The sequence below is a fragment of the Chiloscyllium plagiosum genome, unplaced genomic scaffold, assembly GCF_037043375.1.
Source record: "Chiloscyllium plagiosum isolate Xiang-an unplaced genomic scaffold, Cpla_swu_hap1 HiC_scaffold_36, whole genome shotgun sequence".
NCBI classification, from domain to species: domain Eukaryota; kingdom Metazoa; phylum Chordata; class Chondrichthyes; order Orectolobiformes; family Hemiscylliidae; genus Chiloscyllium; species Chiloscyllium plagiosum.
This window is the reverse complement of record NW_028270174.1, coordinates 27,478,828-27,497,511: the sequence shown is the minus strand read 5'-3', so window position 1 is coordinate 27,497,511 and position 18,684 is coordinate 27,478,828. Positions and strand designations below refer to the sequence as shown.

At 40.0% G+C, this 18,684-nt stretch overlaps 1 long non-coding RNA gene across 1 annotated transcript in view; it reads right to left on the bottom strand.

Moving 5' to 3' along the window:
- Nucleotides 1–209: 209 nt before the first annotated feature.
- The window catches only part of LOC148139917 (uncharacterized), a 52,585-nt gene continuing 34,110 nt past the window's right edge, over nt 210–18,684 (bottom strand). Inside the window, exon 3 of the long non-coding RNA XR_015753369.1 lies at nt 210–343. This is a non-coding gene — a long non-coding RNA (uncharacterized LOC148139917). The remainder of the gene's footprint in view (nt 344–18,684) is intronic.

Genomic DNA, 18,684 nt, shown 5'->3' with positions numbered 1-18,684 from the left:
GGGTCTACTTTGGTCCACACTGCTGAGCCTACTGGGGTCCACGCTGTTGGGCCTACTGGTTTTGTGCTGCTGGGCCTACTTGGTTTTGTGCTGCTGGGCCTACTGGGGTCCAAGCTGATGCGACCACCTGGGTTTGTGCTGCTGGGCCTACTGGGGTTCATGCTGCTGGGACTACCTGTGTGTGTGCTGCTGGGCCTACTGGGGTCCGCGCTGCTAGGCCTACTTGGGTGTACGCCGCTGGGTCTACTAGGGTCCGTGTTGCTGGGACTACCTGGGTCTGTGCTGCTGGGCCTACTTGTTACAATTGATGCTGTTGCCACAATTGACCTCTTCACTGAGAAGTCTGCAAAATAAAATTGAAGAGGAAACAAAATGAGAAGAGAGAAACAAAAAGAAAAGCAGGCAGAGTAGACAAGCCCCGGTCTCAGAACCCTGAGCCACCGCCATCTTATCGCCATTTCAATCAAGCATGACATACTTAATAAATCACTGCTGGATGATAGCCTTACTAAAATGGAATGCCAGTCTGGATAGTGTGGGAACAGAAATCAACTTGGCGATTGAGTCCTGATTTCAACACCAAAGAAAATCAGATAGGTGAGAGTCGAAGTGAAATTCAAAACTGATCTTGACAACTTTAAGCTGGGAAATTTTAACCCTTGGGCATACACCAGTCAGAATCTTTCCAGACACTGAATGATATCCAAGAGTGTAGTTTCTCAATTGTAAAAGGAGGAAGTTTTTGACAGGCAGGGAATAAATGCTTCCTGTGATTCACAGAGGTACACATCTCCTCTTCACAAGCATGAAGGAAATTGAAAACAACAATTTGGAACCTCTTTGAGCCCTTCTTGCTCTAACTCCTCATTCTCACTAGCCTCACTTGACAGGAAAACTACAAATTGTTTCTCATTCAGATCACCAGTTTAAACATAATCTGATTACTAGGAAACTACTGGACTCATATTGTCACATATTTAATAGAAGATCCCAATCAGTCTTGGACTAAGTAGAGCGTTTTAATATAAAATAGAGGGAAGTGCCAACAGATAAAACTTGAAACTAATTTGAATTGCCAGTCAGTAAGTGAGTTGGTTTTAAATCACCTCCATAGATGAAAGAACACTGTGCAATACTTCACAAATTTCAAATCAGAATGAGGTATCAATATTTAATATGTCAATTATTAATCTTGGAGAAATAACACAGTTAGGTATAAACCCAGATTTTATCTGTACTGCATGAAGAACAAGAATAGTGAAAACTGTTAAGACAAAATGCTGATTCAAATGCTTATGGATTGCTTATGGATTTAATGGATTGTGTAATGTTATACACACAATAAAAACAAAATGATTTATGGATTATAAATTCAAAATGGACATGCTACTTTTGAAAGTAATTTCAGGAGTGCCCATTCTGCTTTTGAAATAAAATGGAGTCCAGAATTCAGAGGATTTTCTTTTTCCTGGCACTATACACCAGATATCGATATACAAATAAAATTTGAAGACAGCATTGAGGAGGCATTTAAATACAACAGATTTTCCTTATTGGATTAGTGACTGGCCCTTTCACAAATAATTGCCAAAATTGGATCACAATGGCTTTGCAGTCTTCTCCATTTCAGAATGAAATTCCAAATAATGGATGTGGAAATAACCAAATTGAAACTGTTGTGTGCCAATATCCAAGACCATTTTTAAGACAGTGAGGAAAAAGAGCAATCGTCACTCATAAGAAGGCAGAAAATCTATCTACCTTTGACCTATCCATATGAAAACCAATTCCAGTTTTGTGGTAGCAATTTTACTGCCCTTCGACTGGGGTTAAGCTGAAAAACTTTGCTGGTTTAAGCATCCACTATGAATTTGTTTTTGCAATAACGTTTTCCTCTGTGGCTCTCAGGGTAGATGGTGTTGCAAATTCATTCAGGTGTTGAGCAATGAACATTTATCTTTTTTTTTAAGTTTATAAGAAAATCTATTATTGCTGTTTCATAATAGTCATGTTACTCAAGCTGTTAAAATACTTTTCCTTCTAAACATATTTATCTCCAGTTAGTCAAGAAGTGGAAAAAAGGGGAACTATCCTATCATCTCTCCCCTGTCCATAACATTAAGAATACTTTTTTCTATGTGTCTTATGTCTACAATGCAGCATTATGTTCTGTCATTTAACTAATTCAAGTGGCATTGTAGAATGACAAGGCAGTTTTTGTGTGAATTGCAAAAGCAGGTAGATTGTAATATTCATTATATTGCTGTAGATCACATCATAATTTGTGTATTCCATGGCAATCTTCCAACAACAGTTGATTTTAGATAGGCTTGAATTTTCAAAATGCTGGGTTTCGGAGTTAGCAATCTTAATAACAAAGAGTTGCATTATTGAAATTTAGGCAAAAATTCAATACCGTACGCACCACAATGCTTTGACTCAAATGTCGATAGTGATGAAAAATAAGATAAAGATGTATTTGTGGATATTGAAGCAACATATTTTACTTTGGTTCTTCATTTTCTACATAAAATTAACAAGGTCTGCAATGTGTAACTTTTTATCTTTTTTTATGTTCACACTGTACTACAATGTTTAACTTTAACTTTGTGCTTTCTTTTTACCTTATTCTTAAGATTCCGTACCTAGGTACTTGTACCGAAGGTGGCGCCTTTTGTGGTGATGTTATACACTTTTCACTGTGCTCCTGTAATTTGTACTTGAATACATGTGACAATAAAATCCAAACTAAATCAATCAAATCAAGTCAAATCAGACTCTTAAATGTATCTGTCTCAATATAAATGTAAAAGTACATTTGATTATCAATATTTTAAAGGTTTTTACAAAATGTTAATTAAAGGTTAATTTCTCACAAATACAATGTTATTATAAGTTTTTGAAAAAGAAACAAGATGTCTTACTACCATCAACTACTTAGGTTTAATCAAGTTCTTAATCAATATTTATCTTGGGGTCACAAATGCCAGCATCGTTTATTGCTGCATCTAATTCCCAATTTTGAAAATATTTTAAAACTGTTTTTAAAACATGTTCAAATGCTTAAATACTAAATAAGCAAACATTACAAATAGGAAATGAGAATAAAACTTTTGTTTTCATGTCATTTCTGCTGTTGGATTTTATGGAGAATCTTTTGACCATTTGCCATTTTCACTTTCAAGAAGGATTATACACTTCGAACATTTAATTGACTTTGCAACCTCCATTTTATGAAAATAATCCTCAACATTTGCTCATCCTCGTAAGCAGATTGAAGATGGCCAGAATGCAACATACATATTTCTTCAAATTTACTGTAAATATCAACCATAGCATTCCTAGTTTCAAATACATTTTGAATTTTTCATAAAATATTGTTTTTGTAAAAATCTACGATTACAGCTTTTAACTCTGTTTGTTTCACTCCTGAGAATACTGAAAAAAACATTGTCTGTTCAAAATTACTGAAATCTTCCTTCAAATTCTTTTTCACATTTTTAGAATCACATTTTTTTGTCGTTTTCCTTTTCAAGGATACAATTCACTTGTTTTATTTGACGTGTTTTATTGATGGCTGATGAGCACGTTTCTCACCTAAAGGACACAAATGGAAATAGTTCTTTATAAAAACACGAGACAGTGTGAGAAATTTAATGGCCTTCCTTGTAGTAAATTTGGGTGCTGGAGTTGACATGTTCAACCAGGTAAAAACAATGACTGCAGATGCTGGAAACCAGATTCTGGATCAGTGGTGCTGGAAGAGCACAGCAATTCAGGCAGCATCCGAGGTAGGAGAGGGTTGGTTGTGGATTCCAGAGCTTCCATTCGATAAAAGTGGTAAGGCCTGTGGATGCACTTCCAAACCCTACTGCCATTTGAGGCTCTTAACATTACAATTGATGCTGTAAAGACTATAGCATTTTATTTTTATTTTTGACTTTGGAATGAAATAGGAGAAGCAATAATTGAAAACCAAAGACTATGGAAGGGATTGTTCTACTCTTAAGAATAAGTTATTGGAACTCATTGTGAATTGTGTTTCCTCTGCTGCTTTGCAAGCAGTGGAGAAGGTGAGATAAGATGGCACAGCACTCGGCAGTGTGTGCAGGGTGAACTTCCGTCAGCAATATGGCACTAATTGGATCATATAAATGTGATTAGTTGTGGATGTCAAAGGTCATCAGCCTAATAACCCTATACGGCCTAATAACCCTATACATTTTGAGTTTGTGAGCAATACAGTGGCAGATTGGAAGAAGCTAGATCTGTTTTCAATAAGCAACAGAGCCTGAAGGCAGTTAGTTATTGTCTCCCAGCTTTTGTTGTAAACTGTTGCCTCTAACCAGTGTCTGAGAAACTGAACAATGAATGTGAAAGTTTCCTGTGTCCTTGGCATTGAACGGAGGATCTGGAAGGAATGACTTCAGCTAACAGAAGCTCTAGGGAAGAAAAGGGTATAGCGTATTGGAGTCTACAAATTGTTGCCATTGAATCGTATTCTCTTAGTTTTTTTTTTGTTGACCTGTCATGCCAATTTTGTTTCATTCTCCACATCTGTGTGTATGTGTGTGTGTGTGCTGGGATTTAAAATATTAATTTATCTAGGTGAACCAAGTGTTGATTATGCATAGCTGCTTACTTGTGAACAGAATTTACTTATTTCTAATAAATTGTGGTGCTTGTCGAGTCCAGGACTGTTGACCTGATATCATCAGACATCTAAACTGGGGACTTTGGTTAATTCATTAACTTTTGTGTTGACCCTGGAATCAATGAGGCTTGAAGTTCAGTGCATTTTCCTAAGCTGCTCCATAAGAATGCTCACCTAAATGTAGTTAAAAATTACACAACACCAGTTATCGTCCAACAGCTCTATTTGGAAGTACAAGCTTTTGGAGTGCAGCTTCTTTGTCAGGTAGCAAGTGGGGCAAGATCACAGGAGACAGGATTTATAATAAAGGATCAAAGTGTCACACAACTGATGCAATGTATTAATCAAACCTACATTGCTGTTAAGTCTTAATCATTTACAATGGGTTGCAGGTTTCAATTCATTAATTTGTAAATCCCAGAACTTCTTTCAAGTCACATTTCTGAGATATCTTAAGGTTTGATTAAAAAAAAGGTGACGTCCCAGCTCAGGTTAGAGCCTGTCTGTATTCCAACCTTGAGTCAGACTGGTTCTATTTCCAAAGTAGGAATTTATAAAATATCATATGGACTGATTGCCTACAGTTTGTGTGGTTTTTGAACAAAATAGAAAGTACCTACAAAAGCAAATTCACCTCGTAGACTTATATGTGCCTGTATGGGTTTGCATGTGAGGGGGAGAGAGAGTGTGTGTGTATGTGTGTATCTGAGGAAGGGTGTGTGTATGAGAGAGGCTTTGTGTGAGTGTGATATAAGAACATAAGAACTAGGAGCAGGAGTAGGCCATCTGGCTGTTCAAGCCTGCTCCGCCATTCAATAAGATCGTGGCTGATCTTTTTGTGGCCACCGCTCCACCTAACCAGGAGCATCAACTACTTCCTGAGCAGGGGATTCCATATATTCACAGCCCTCTGGGTGAAGACGTTCCTTCTCAATTCAGTCCTAAATCTGCTCCCCCTAATCTTGAGGCTATGCCCTCTTGTCCTAGTTTCACTGCCAGTGGAAACATCCTCTCTACATCTATCTTATCTATTCCCTTAATAATTTTATATCTCCCTCATTCTTCTAAATTCCAATGAATATAATCCCAGTCTACTCAGTCTCTCCTCATAAGCCAATCCCTCAACTCCAAAATCAACCTGGTGAACCTCCTCTGCACCCCCTTCAGTGCCAGTACATCCTTTCTCAAGTAAGGAGACCAAAACTGCACGCAGACTCCAGGCGTGGCCTCAACATGATCTCGCTGCTTGTAAACTCAATCCCTTTAGCAATGAAGGACAATTTTTTTTTCCCTTTTTTTCCTATTTAAACTTTATCCCCACACTACTGCTTAACTGCGGTAGTGCTTATATTTTCCCCAGCACCCACGTTGTGTGTGTACAGGTGTGAGACACAGTGAGAGACAACAGTTGTCCAAATCTTTATTCAGTTTCCACCCCTAGGAAGAAAGGAAACACCCGAGTGGCCAGTGACAAGCAGTGCCCTTCACATCAAAGGGCAATGCTGTGTGATCAAACAGTGAAGGGGAGGGCAGGGATTAAATCAAAATAGAGTTGAAGGGAGAAATAAGACACTCGATTCCCCGCGGCGCCCACCGCTCCCTGAACAGCTCAAGGGAATTGGTAGACACAGCGTGCTCCTTCTCCAGGAGACCAGGGCTCGAACGTAACAGAAGAAGGGCAAGCAATCGGCCATAACGACCCCCTCCGAGGCCAAATTCTATTTGCCTTCTTTATTACCTGTTGTACCTGCAGACAATTTGTAATTATTACCTGCTCAAATATTTGTCACAAAGGAGATAGTTATGTATATTATTTTTTTATATATTAGAAAACTTAAATTTAAATAGTCTTTTAAAAATGATTGAGGTGACATTAGTTTGATCGATTAAGATCAGTAGCCCGCATGCATCCTCAAATAGTTTTATACATCTTCGGAGTTCCTGTTGTTAAACATCTAGTCTGATGGCTCAGATTTTGCACTTGATTAAGCTATATATAAAATTAGTTATCATTTGTTCATAATATGATTAAATTATCTTTCGCAGAATTAAAGCTACCTTAGCTTTATGCAACTGTCTCAGTAGTTGCATACATCTTGTTTCTCAGCTTGTCCTTGTTCCAGTGGGATCCTGATCAACTGCATGACATGAGAAATTGGAGGTAAAAACAATGACTGCAGATGCTGGAAACCAGATTCTGGATCAGTGGTGCTGGAAGAGCACAGCAATTCAGGCAGCATCCGAAGAGCAGCAAAATCGACGTTTCTGGCAAAAGCCCTTCATCAGGAATAAAGCTTTATTCCTGATGAAGGGCTTTTGCCCGAAACGTTGATTTTGCTGCTCATCGGATGCTGCCTGAATTGCTGTGCTCTTCCAGCACCACTGATCCAGAATGAGAAATTGGAGGCTTGTTGCTAGCAGTACAACTAAGATCTGCAGACTTGCTATCGCATGTAAACATATTGATATGCAGTCAGATTTAACCAGGCACTATTTTAATTGAAAGTGAAATTTGTTTTCCTGCGATTTTCCTAAAAAATATTATTTCATGAAGGATAACTATTTTCTAACAAGTTCACTATTTTCAGCAAGTTATATAATTTAGGTCCAGTCAAATTGATCTTTCATTGTGTTCCAAACTAAATTATGATTTAATAATCCTTATTTGCTCTAATTTAAATCATACACTGTGACCATCAGGCACAAGCATTTGAGCATACCTTTGACAAATATTTTGTGATTGTTGATATTTTCAAAAGCAGTTTGGTAGTTGACACTGTTAGTAAAGGTTACAAAGGAGAGAACAAGACCAACCAGTCTGTGGGATTTTGCCAAAAGGTGTGCAAACACTGTTGTAATATAAGAAAACAATTTGTGCACAGTCTGGTTCCACATACAGTAATGTGTTCACTGACCAAACTTTTTTTTTTAGGTGATATTGGTTGAAGGATTGTCCAGAAATTCATATGAAATTTCCTGCCAACTACTGATTACCCTGCTCCATGGGATCTTTTTAATAAATTTACAAATGCAGACATGACTTTGCTTTTGCACTTCATCTGAAAGACAACATCTCCACTTGTGCAGTGCCTCCCCAGTACTGCATTCAAGCAACTTAAGGAAGGCTACTGGGCAGCAAAAGCTATGCATTGATGGCATGGCTGAAGACACTGGTGTATACCCATCTTCACGGCACCCTTAGAATTAAAGTTATGTTGCCACATAATGCAGGAAAGAATTTACAAGATTAAAAATATTTTAAAAAAGGAATGGAGCAGTATATAGAGCCAAAGACCCTTCTTTACCAATCAATAATATGGCTGGCTTTCAAACTTAATACCATTTCCCTGCTTGATCTCAATATTTCTTGATTTACTTCGGCTCAAAAAGTTTGATGTATCCTTGGATACACTCAATCACTAAACGTACTCAGTTCTGAAGAAGGGTCACCAGACCTAAAATATTAACTGATTTCTGTCAACTGATACTGTTGAGATTTTCCAGCAATTTCTGTTTTTCTTTCTAATTTCCAGCATCCACAGGTCTTTCAGTTTTCCCTTTTTAGTGATGTTGGTTAAGTGGTCAGTTTTGGCTTGGAGGACCTCCTTTTTGGACTGCGAACCAATCCTATTGACAGCCTCAATCTATTTCCAACTGAAAGGCCTTATCTGACCCAAATTAACTCCTGTGGAATGTACACTGCATCTCTCAATGTGTAGAATTGCTGCCTTTGCGCCGAGAACATCACAATCAAAAACATCACTTCCATGAACGCGCTCCAGAACATCACTTCCGCCTTCCCACACCCCACTTCCCACCAGATACCACCGAATGCACTGCTTCCTTCCCCCTGACCACTGCCACTTACGTCACTTCCTCTGGTGATGTCACCCATGGCGTCACCAATGATCACATGATCGCCCCCACTCCAGAGACAGTCTCCACCCCAACTCCAGCTCTACACCAGGCCCCAGACCCCAGCTCCCTGCTCTGCCAGATTTTTACCAGCCCCCAGACCTCCCCCTCACTGAGTATGAATGATCAGACCTCAGTAAAGGTCGCACCTTCATCCCACTACACTCCCAGATCAACAAATTCCATATATGTTGCGATATTAAATTTTTCTTCTGTCACCTCTGCCTCCACACTTACATTTTCAACAGTGACTCCCTCCCACCCACCCACTGAGGACTCCTTCTCCCGCCTCCAACATACTCCATCCTCTTGGACACTCCATCCTGATCTGCTACCTGTCGTTGACCTCTTTATCTCCAGCTACTACCGTGAAATTGACAGCCTCAACCTGTCTACCGCACTTACCCACTCCAACCTCTAACCCTCACAAAGCGCAGACCTCCACTCCCTCTGCTCCAACTCTAATCTCACCATTAAACCAGTGGACAAGGGGTGAGGGTGGTGCAGTGGTAGTTTGGTGCACCAACCTATGCACTGCCGAAGCCAGGCGCCAAATCCCGGACACCTCCTCTTTCTGCGCCCTTAACCACGACTTCACCCCCCATCACCAAATCATCATTTCCCAGACCATCCACAACTTATTACCTCTGGGGATCTTCCATCCACATCCTCCAACCTTATAGTCCCAGAACTCCACACTGCCTGGTTCTACTTCTTACCCAAAATCCACAAACCTGACTGCCCCAGTTGACCTATTGTCCACGCCTGATCCTGCCCCAATGAACTTATCTCCTCATATCCCGACACCATCCTGACCCCCGTCATCCAGGAACTCCCCACATGCACTCAGGACACCACCCATGACACCCACCTTCTCCATGACTTTAGTTTCCCCAGCCCCCAGCACTTTATGTTCATCATGGACATCCAGTCCATGTACACGTCCATCCGTCATGGCAAAGGCCTCCAAACCCTCCATTTCTTCTTCTCCCACCGAATCAACCAGTCGCCCTCCAATGAGACACTCATTCAATTGACTGACCTGGTCCTAATTCACAACAACTTCTCCTTCGAATCCTCCCACTTCCTTCAGACCAAAGGGATAGTCATGAGCTCCAGTTATGCCTGCCTCTTTGTCGGATATGTGAAACAGTCCATCTTTCACAGTTACACTGGCATCATCCCCCCCCTTTTCCTCCACTACATTAATGACTATATTGGTGCCACCTCACGCTTCACGGGGAGGTTGAACAGTTCATCAACTTCATGAATACCTTCCACCCTTAAGTTCACCTGGACCATCTCAGACACATCCCTCTCCTTTCTGGACCTCTCCGACTCCATCTCCGGTGACTGACTGAACACAGACATCTATTTCAAACCCATTGACTCCCACGGTCAATGGACCAAACCTCTTCCCACCCCCTCTCCTTTAAAAAAGAGATCCCTTACTCCCAATTCTTCTGCCGACACTGAATCTGCTCCCAGGAGGAGAAATTCCACTCCAGGGAATCCCAGATGATCTGAAATTTCAAGGTCCACAACTTCCCCTCCCACATCATCAATAATGCCCTCCAGTGTATCTCCTTCACTTCCCAAACCTCCACCCTTGAACCCACCCCTCCAACCACAACAAGGATGATGATGGGATACTGTAGGGGGACGAGCTGAGAATAGTTCACAGGTCGGTGCAATATGGAGGGTCAAAGGACCTGTTCTGCGCTGTATTGTTCTATGTTCTATATTCTATGTTCTAAGGGTAGAACACCCTGGTCCTCACCTTCCACCCCACTAATCTCCAGATACAGCGCATTATCCTCTGCCATTTCCACCTACAATCAGACCCCACCAACAGAGATATATTTCACTCCCTACCCCTATCTGCATTCTGCAGAGACCATTCCCTCCGTGAATACCTTGTCAGGTCCACTACCCCCACCAACCCACCCTCCTCTCTCAGCATCTTCCCTTGCCGCTGCAGAAGGTGTAAAACCTGCACAACACCTCTCCCTTCACCTTCATTCAAGGCCCCAAATAATCTTTTCACATCTGGCGGAGATTTTTCTACACATCTACAGTGTCCGTTGCTCTCGATGTGGTCGCCTGTACATCAGGGAGACAGGACGTCAACTTGCGGAGCATTTCAGGGAACATCTCTGGGACACAGGTACCAAACAACCTCATCACCCTGTGGCCAATTGCTTCAACTCCCGCTCCCACTCCCCCAAGGACATGCAAGCCCTGAGCCTTTTCCACTGCCAAATCCAAACCATTTGGCAAATGGGGGACGAATGCCTTATCTTCCACCTTGGGACCCTTCCGCCACACAGCATTGACATCAACGTCACTAGTTTCTAAATCCCTCCTCCCCCCGACCCTATCCCAGATCGAACCCTTCAACTCTGCACCACCCTCTTGACCTGTCCTTCATCCTTCCCACCTATCCACTCCACCCTCCCCACTGACCTATCACAATCACCCCTCACCTGCATCCACCTATCGTCTTCCCAGCAACCTCCCCTCCAGCCCCACCGCCGTCCAATTAATCTCTCAGCTCCCTTTTCCCCCACATTCCTGATGAAGGGGTTTTGCCCGAAATATTGATTCTTCAGCTCCTCGGATACTGCCTGGCCTGCTGTACTTTTCCATCACTATACTTTTCGACTCTGATCTCCAGCATCTGCAGTCCTTACTTTCTCCTCCTTGCCCCGTGACTTTTGCAAAGTTGAATGGATTATAATAATCCTGGAAGTATGTAGGATTGTAGTTTGAGTATGCAGAATTTGTGAACAATATTTTGTATTAAATCTTAAAAATGTTACTTCTTGAAACTTGAACTGATTTTGTATCTTTCGAGTGTATTCATCTTCAGCCAGAAAGATGTGTATAAATGGATGTGTTCTGATGAAAGTTCACAGATCTGAAAACTTGAGCCAAGATGTTACCATTAGTGTGGAGGGCCTGATAACTGCAAAATAGGTAGCCCTTCCTCAACAGTTGCCAGCTCAATTAGAAGACCAGAGATTCAGCAGTCCAAAAGATGTGATGTTCACTGCTGAGGATGTCTGGATCACCAGGTAGTCAAAGACAATGTTTATAAAGTATGAAGGGACTAGGATTTGGAATGTGAATGTCTCCAAATTAATCGTTGTGACCCCAGGAGCCAGCTTCCAGGCCCATGAGAGGTCCTCAGATCACAGACTTTAAAGATCCAGAGTGAAAGGTGTAAAGAACATTTTCACAAGTGTGTGGTAATGATCTGGAATTTTCTAACTGAGAAGATAGTGGTGTAATCAGTCATCTCAAGAGAAAGTGAAATGGATGCCTGGAGAAAAGAAAGATCAGGATGAAAACTTACAATGGAAGGACCTTCAACCTATAGGTGAACTGACATTTCGTATTGGAAATATGACACAAAAATCTGGATGAAATTCAACAGTTTAATGTTTTTACCCCTATTAATATCAAATGCCTAAAGTAACTTGGTCAATATACACTAAAAAACGCAATTGACATGGGAGCACTGAAACATGCCTCTAACCTGAAATCCAAACAATATGTACCTGGATTATGATTGAATTAAATTAAGTTGAATTCAATGATACAGCCAATAACAGTAAAATTGACTGCACATAGATGGTCACTCATCTCTTGCATTCAAGCATTCATGATGAAATTCTGTACAGCAGCTCGGCAGGAAAACAAGTACTTTACCTCGGCAGGAAAACAAGTACTTTACCTGGGATATGGATCAACAATAAAAAGAACTGCCAGCCTATACAAAACTCAATACTGTGACTTGTGATAACCCCAACAAGGTGCATGGGAAATCACTAATTAATTTCCTCATAGAGGTCTCTTTTTAAATGACAATGGCTTGCTCGGCTGGAGTTCATCACTGAGCTCCTGCGGTATAGTGGTAGTGGTACAGTTGGAGCATTCCTACTTCTGAATGCATGGAACTTTGGATTCAAGATCCACCTGCTCCCGAAGAATGAAAGAGCTTCTTTGAGCAGACTGATTCAACAATATCATTGCAGACATTTTCTCTGCTGCATCCAAGGTTTGTGCTGTTGTGCTGGTAACGTGGTCTTCCAGTTTGGTCAGCTCAGATGGTTAGTGCGTTGTGTCTGATAACATGCCTAATCAAACCTGATGCCACATGTTAGTCGGAGTCTCTTGTGGCGCTGTGGTAATGTCCCTACCTGGGAGCCTTGGGTTCAAGTCCCACTTGCTCCAGTGATGTGTAATAACATTTCTAAACAGGTTGATTAAATAAATGGGTTATTTTTTTAAAAAAGTCACAGTGTTAGTCTCTCTGTCCATCAGCTAAAAGTTCTAAGTTCTAGTCCCAGCTACTACAGAAAGGTATTGCAACTGAACAATGTAGGGTCCTGGTTTATAATCTGTAATTTTCTGATTTTTAAGTTATACGAATCACCCTAGATCCCTGGTTCTATACACTGCATTTATTCAGGGAATAGGAAATGAAAAGGACAGTACACAAATGGCAAAAAAAACTCTGCATTTATTCACAATGCAAAAAGTAAATATAACACAAAAAATAGGTAAATGCAATAAACAGGGAAATTGACACAATCAGCTATACAAAGGACAGTAATACCATTAAATACACTATTAGCCAGATTAAACACAATTAGAACCTAAAAACAAGAATTTTAAATTCAGAATCTTTTACTAGGCTTCCTACCTTTAGGGCCCCATACACTGTCACCACCCACCACCCCACCCCGGCCTTCCCCTCCCTGCTAGCTAGGTCAGAAACTTTGCTGGTCTCAGGAGGTTAAGCTCACCACTGAGGAAAATGTGATTTTGAAAAATACCTGGCTATTCCCACTTGCTGTACCCAGAGTCCTCACTTTCTCCTGTACTTATGTAAGGTATGGTTTGTCTGGATTGCACGCAATATGATACTTTTCACTGTACCTCAGTACATGTAACTGTAATAAATCAAATACAAGTGTTGCTTTCAAGACAATTCTCTAAAAAGATGCCCACACAAAATTCAAACACAAGAAGAACTGAATCCCAACTTCAAGCTGCTAAATGTTTTTCCAAACTGGATGTCAATTATGGCTATTGGTCAATTCACCCAGCAAAGGAATCTCAAAATATCAATACTTTCAAATACCATTTGGAAGGTACTGCTTTAGAAATTGCAATTCAGCCTACAGTCAGTCAGGGGTTGTTTTATTTTTCTTTAAGTTGAACTCTATATATATATATATAGTTCAGTTCTTCTACAAAATGTTTTAGATATTGCTAACGTGATCATGCTAAGTCAGCATGTGTAAAATTGATCCCCATCAAAACGGAACAAACAATGTGTTATCTTTATTTCCATTGGATTATTGCTCGCAAGTTAGTTTTAGAAAGTTCCTAAATACATATATGATGATTTATTCTGTTGATCTTATTGATTTATGCTGATGTTTTGGATGCAATGTTTTCAGGGTATCTACATGTTTCACTTCTTTATGCTCATGGAGCGACACCATGTAACATGTTCAGACCCCCAGTGGTTAATGTTGTTCCCTACAGCTACTCAAGAGGTTTGTGCAAGCTCTTTTTTCGCAAAACACCGTAGACATTCCACAAATTCCTTTTCTTTGGTCTGCCACAAACCTGACTTTCCAAGAAACCTGCATATTGAAATTCCCCATGATGATTTCAATAGTACCTTTCTTATATGCCTGTTCTATCTCTTGATTTATTTTCCGGCCCACATCCTAATTATTGCTAGGAAGCCGATACATTCTCCTATCCGCATAGTTTTTTCTTCCTTTTGCTGTTTCTCAACTCTACCTGCACGCATTCCACAACATCTGACCCCATATTACTTCTTGTTAATGAATGACATCATTTCTTATGAGAAATGCAACCCACCCCCTCTGCCCACCTGCCCGTCCTATCCATAGGATGCATTTCCTTGGAGATTTAGTTCCCAACCTGATCTCTTTGATGAAAAGCTTATGCCCAAAATGTCGACTCTCCTATTCCTCGGATGCTGCCTGACCTGTGTGTTTTTCCAGCATTACACGTTTTGACTCTGATCTCTTTACAGTTATGTCTCTGTGATGCCCACAACATGAAACATGTTTAGACAAATGGTTAATGTCATCCCCTATAACTGTCCACCAGTTAAAAGGTTCTTGCAAGCTCCTTTTGCGGTAGCTCAGTGTTTAGCATCTGGGACCCAGATTCAATTCCAGCCTTGGGTGTCTGTGTGGAGTTTGCCCAATCTCCCTGTGCCTACATGTGTTTCCTTCGGGTGCTCTGGTTTCCTCCCACGTTCTAAAGATGTGGAGGCTAGGTGGATTGGCCACGCTAAAATGCCTGTAGTGTCCAGGGATATGCACATTAGGTGTATTAGCCATGGGAAATGCAAGGTTACAGGGATAGGTTAGGGGGTGAGACTGGGTGGGATACTCCATGAATGTCTATGTGGACTTGTTCAGCCGAATAGCCTTTTTCCACACTGTAGAGATTCTATTGAACATTGTGTGTTTCCAATTTCAATCAGGATCTGTTCCAGCAGTAAATAGATAGAATGATATTGTGATGTTAAACAAACTCAAAGATGAGCAAGACAGAGATCCGCATTCACTAATGGTGGCAGCTCATTGTGAGGGACACATTTTCAACAGCAGGATATGCTAATGAATATAGGTCAATCAATTTTGTCGATTTTATCTAGTCAAGTTATGAGATCTGTCCTGACATAGGCAAAGTTGAAGATGAATGGCATGTTCCACCTTGGCCAAAGAAGAACTGCAGAGAATTTTCAGATGCTTAAACTTCCAAGTACCATGAACACCAAACTCCTGCAACAAAGCACTGTTGTTAAGAGAGCTCCCAAGGAAAACATCGTCTATGTATCAATATGTATTAAAATCGGTCACGTAAGCATTGTTAGTGGAAACCTATATCCTGTGGTTCAACCAACCAAGGAAAAACCCAAGCCTGGAAGTCAATGTATCTCATAAAGAGATAAGATTCTTCATCATGCAAGAGACCAATGCACATATATGTCAAGAATAAGCAAGTGTGAAATCTAGACTTCCAGAAGGCAATACCCAGAGTTATCTAATGTATGCATATTTTCACTTGTGGCACATGTAATTATATCTTGGAAAAAAAGAGGATGCTGAGAGTCACTACTTATACCAACAATTACACTCTCCTCCCACTCCCCAATAACCACTTCCTTAGTGTGGACTGTGAACATAATGGAAGAATAGTAATATGTCCAAGGACTTTCTTCTACAAAGTTCCTAAGGAAAACATCATTTATGTGTCAATATGTATTAAAATCGGTCACATTCAAAGTTATTCAGTCGTTGGAAGTATTATTTAAAATTCTCTGGATCACAATATATTATTGCCTCATCGTCAATATGCCTGTACACCTTTAAAAGGCATGTCCATGATATCTTCACTATATCATACTATATGACCTGAAAATATAAGCGTTTCATAACATCACTTTATCCCAGGGTCACTTAAGCATGCTACTCATGTTCAATTGTAACCTAGCTTCTGTTATTGCTCTAATATTACATAATTGTTATAATTATTATCTGTAATCATCAGCTGTTGGACTCTTCAATACACAAAACCCACATCTAGCTTTTTATATAATGAGGGAAGCATAAGCATTGTCATATCAGGTAAAATACACAGATGGAGGCAAATTCATATCATGGTAAGCAGCAGTTACCATATATAAAACTTTCTGATATCTAGGTTTCGGATATTTTGAAATCTAATTGAAGATCAACTAAACAACGGCTATGTACAGCAGAGAATCTGGACCATCATAAACATTTGTTTCTGTGAGTACAGGCAACTGTCAAGATTTATCAATATGGCATTGACCAGCAAGAAGATAAAGCTAATTTCTTTATCATCAGAACGTGACTGCTTCACTTAGACATAAAATGGCTAGAGTTACAAATACAAGCAAACTTAAGTGTTACAGACCTGTATCTTATCGCTGTCTCTTTATTTAAGCAAAAATAATTATGAGGGGTTGCTGATTTGATTTTAAAAAGCAACCATTAAATGGTCCTGATAGCACAGTTCCAAGAACTCCTACAAAGTAAATACAGCATAAACACACAAATAAAGCAGTTTGCTACATTAAAAAGGTGTGAAAATAGAAAACAAAAAGTCTGTGGAGCATTTTCACTCCTCATTTGGCAAGAATGCCACATACAGGCAGCAAATTGCCAACATGCCTGCAATTCTTAGAGGGATCAAGTCACATCTTGGAGCAGGTTCAAAGGGACCAAGGTGAGTGGAGCAGCAATGTTACTTATACTGACAAAAAATCAGAGACTCATAGCTTTGGTGTATAGTCCTAGGTTTTAAGGGTAAAACTTCGATAGAAGAAGCATCCTTACAGATTGGGTAGTGATGTGACATTGACGGCATTATCTTTATTCAGCCAACATTTGCAGTTTTATTTTATAGATTAAACAATGGATAGTTTTGAGAAAATAACTCTAAAAAAAATTGCTTGCCCATTCAGAAAAAAATCTAGAGCATTCTTGAAGACCAGCTGACAGAAAGATTTTAATTTTAGAACTAATAGATTCCAATTTGTAGTACAAAAAGCAACCCAAGAGTCCATCAACCAGTTTATCAGAAGAAGTTAGAGAAATGTCCATGCGACTGACTTTTCCAAAGCAAAATCATCAGGGTCTTATTGAATTAGACATTGCATCTGCAACAAATAAAGCTTTTAGGAAGGATCTTTTGGACAGGATGAAGGGCCATTCCATTGATATAGTGCTTGGAGGTGGACACAAGTATGAAATCATAGTGGCAGGCTAACAAAAATTCCTGAATTAGGTATAATATCATACTGGAGGCAAACTCATATCAACACATTTCATACTGGTAATATAGCTACCATTATATGTCCACTGCCCATATTTATGTTACTTATACATCAGAGTCATGGCCATGTGGCATTAACATTGCTGAATCTCAATAATTGTAGAATAATTATGATTACCTTAAAGTTTAGACAATTATTTCACAAGGTTGCTACCTGTAAGGACTTTTCTCAAGACTATAACAGTCGCTTGATTCCATTTAACTCAAGACTTTTTCCCCTGCTTACTGGCTACCTTTATCCTGCAAGTGTATCTTTTAAGATTCTATTGCTTGTTCTTATATATCTTGCCATTAATATTGTCAGGCCCTCATTGCAATGTTTCATGTTGTTAAGGGTGGTTAAAAGAGATTTCCTTTGCAGCCTTGGCTCAAGTGCAGCAATAAGACTTACCATACTTTCCAATTTCAAAGTTGAAAATCACACAACACCAGGTTATAATCCAAAGTTGAAAATCACACACAATATCAGGTCATAGTCCAACAGGTTTATTTGGAAGTACAAGCTTTCGGAGTGCTCTTCTTTGTCAGGTAACTAGTAGGACAGGATCGTAGGACACAAAATGATCCAACCCCACTAGCTATCCGACGAAGTAGAGTGCTCTGAAAGTTTGCACTTCCAAATAAACCTGTTAGACTATAACCTGATTATTGTGTGTGATTTTCAACTTTGTCCAACACCAGCATGTCCACATCATGGTTTCCAATTTCATTACAGGCCTCATTACCAGATAATGTGTACCGTATAGAGATTGCATTGATTACGGTGGTGAAACAGATTCCCTTTATATTTGTGGCATTATTATTATATATTTGGTTTCATGGGATGGGGAATACGAGATAACATGATAACTAATTCTTTTACCATAGATGTCATATTGTCACATCATATACAAGGGTACCTTTGAAACTTTGAAAAATCCACCCAACGTGTTAAACTGAATTACTGACATGAATGTGAGTGGTCATCATTTTGAAGTGTCATTGGCACTGAAGACAAAGAGCATGTCTTAAATACCAGCACTCTTTAGCAACTTTGCCTATATCACATGTTTGATCCTTTGTGTCTGATTATGAGGCACCGGTCAGTGAAACATGCATTTTTGGGATGAGAAGTTGAGTCTGACGACTGATAAGGGAATAGCATATCATGGCCGAAGGGGAATTAATATAGAAGAGAAATACAGCCAAAA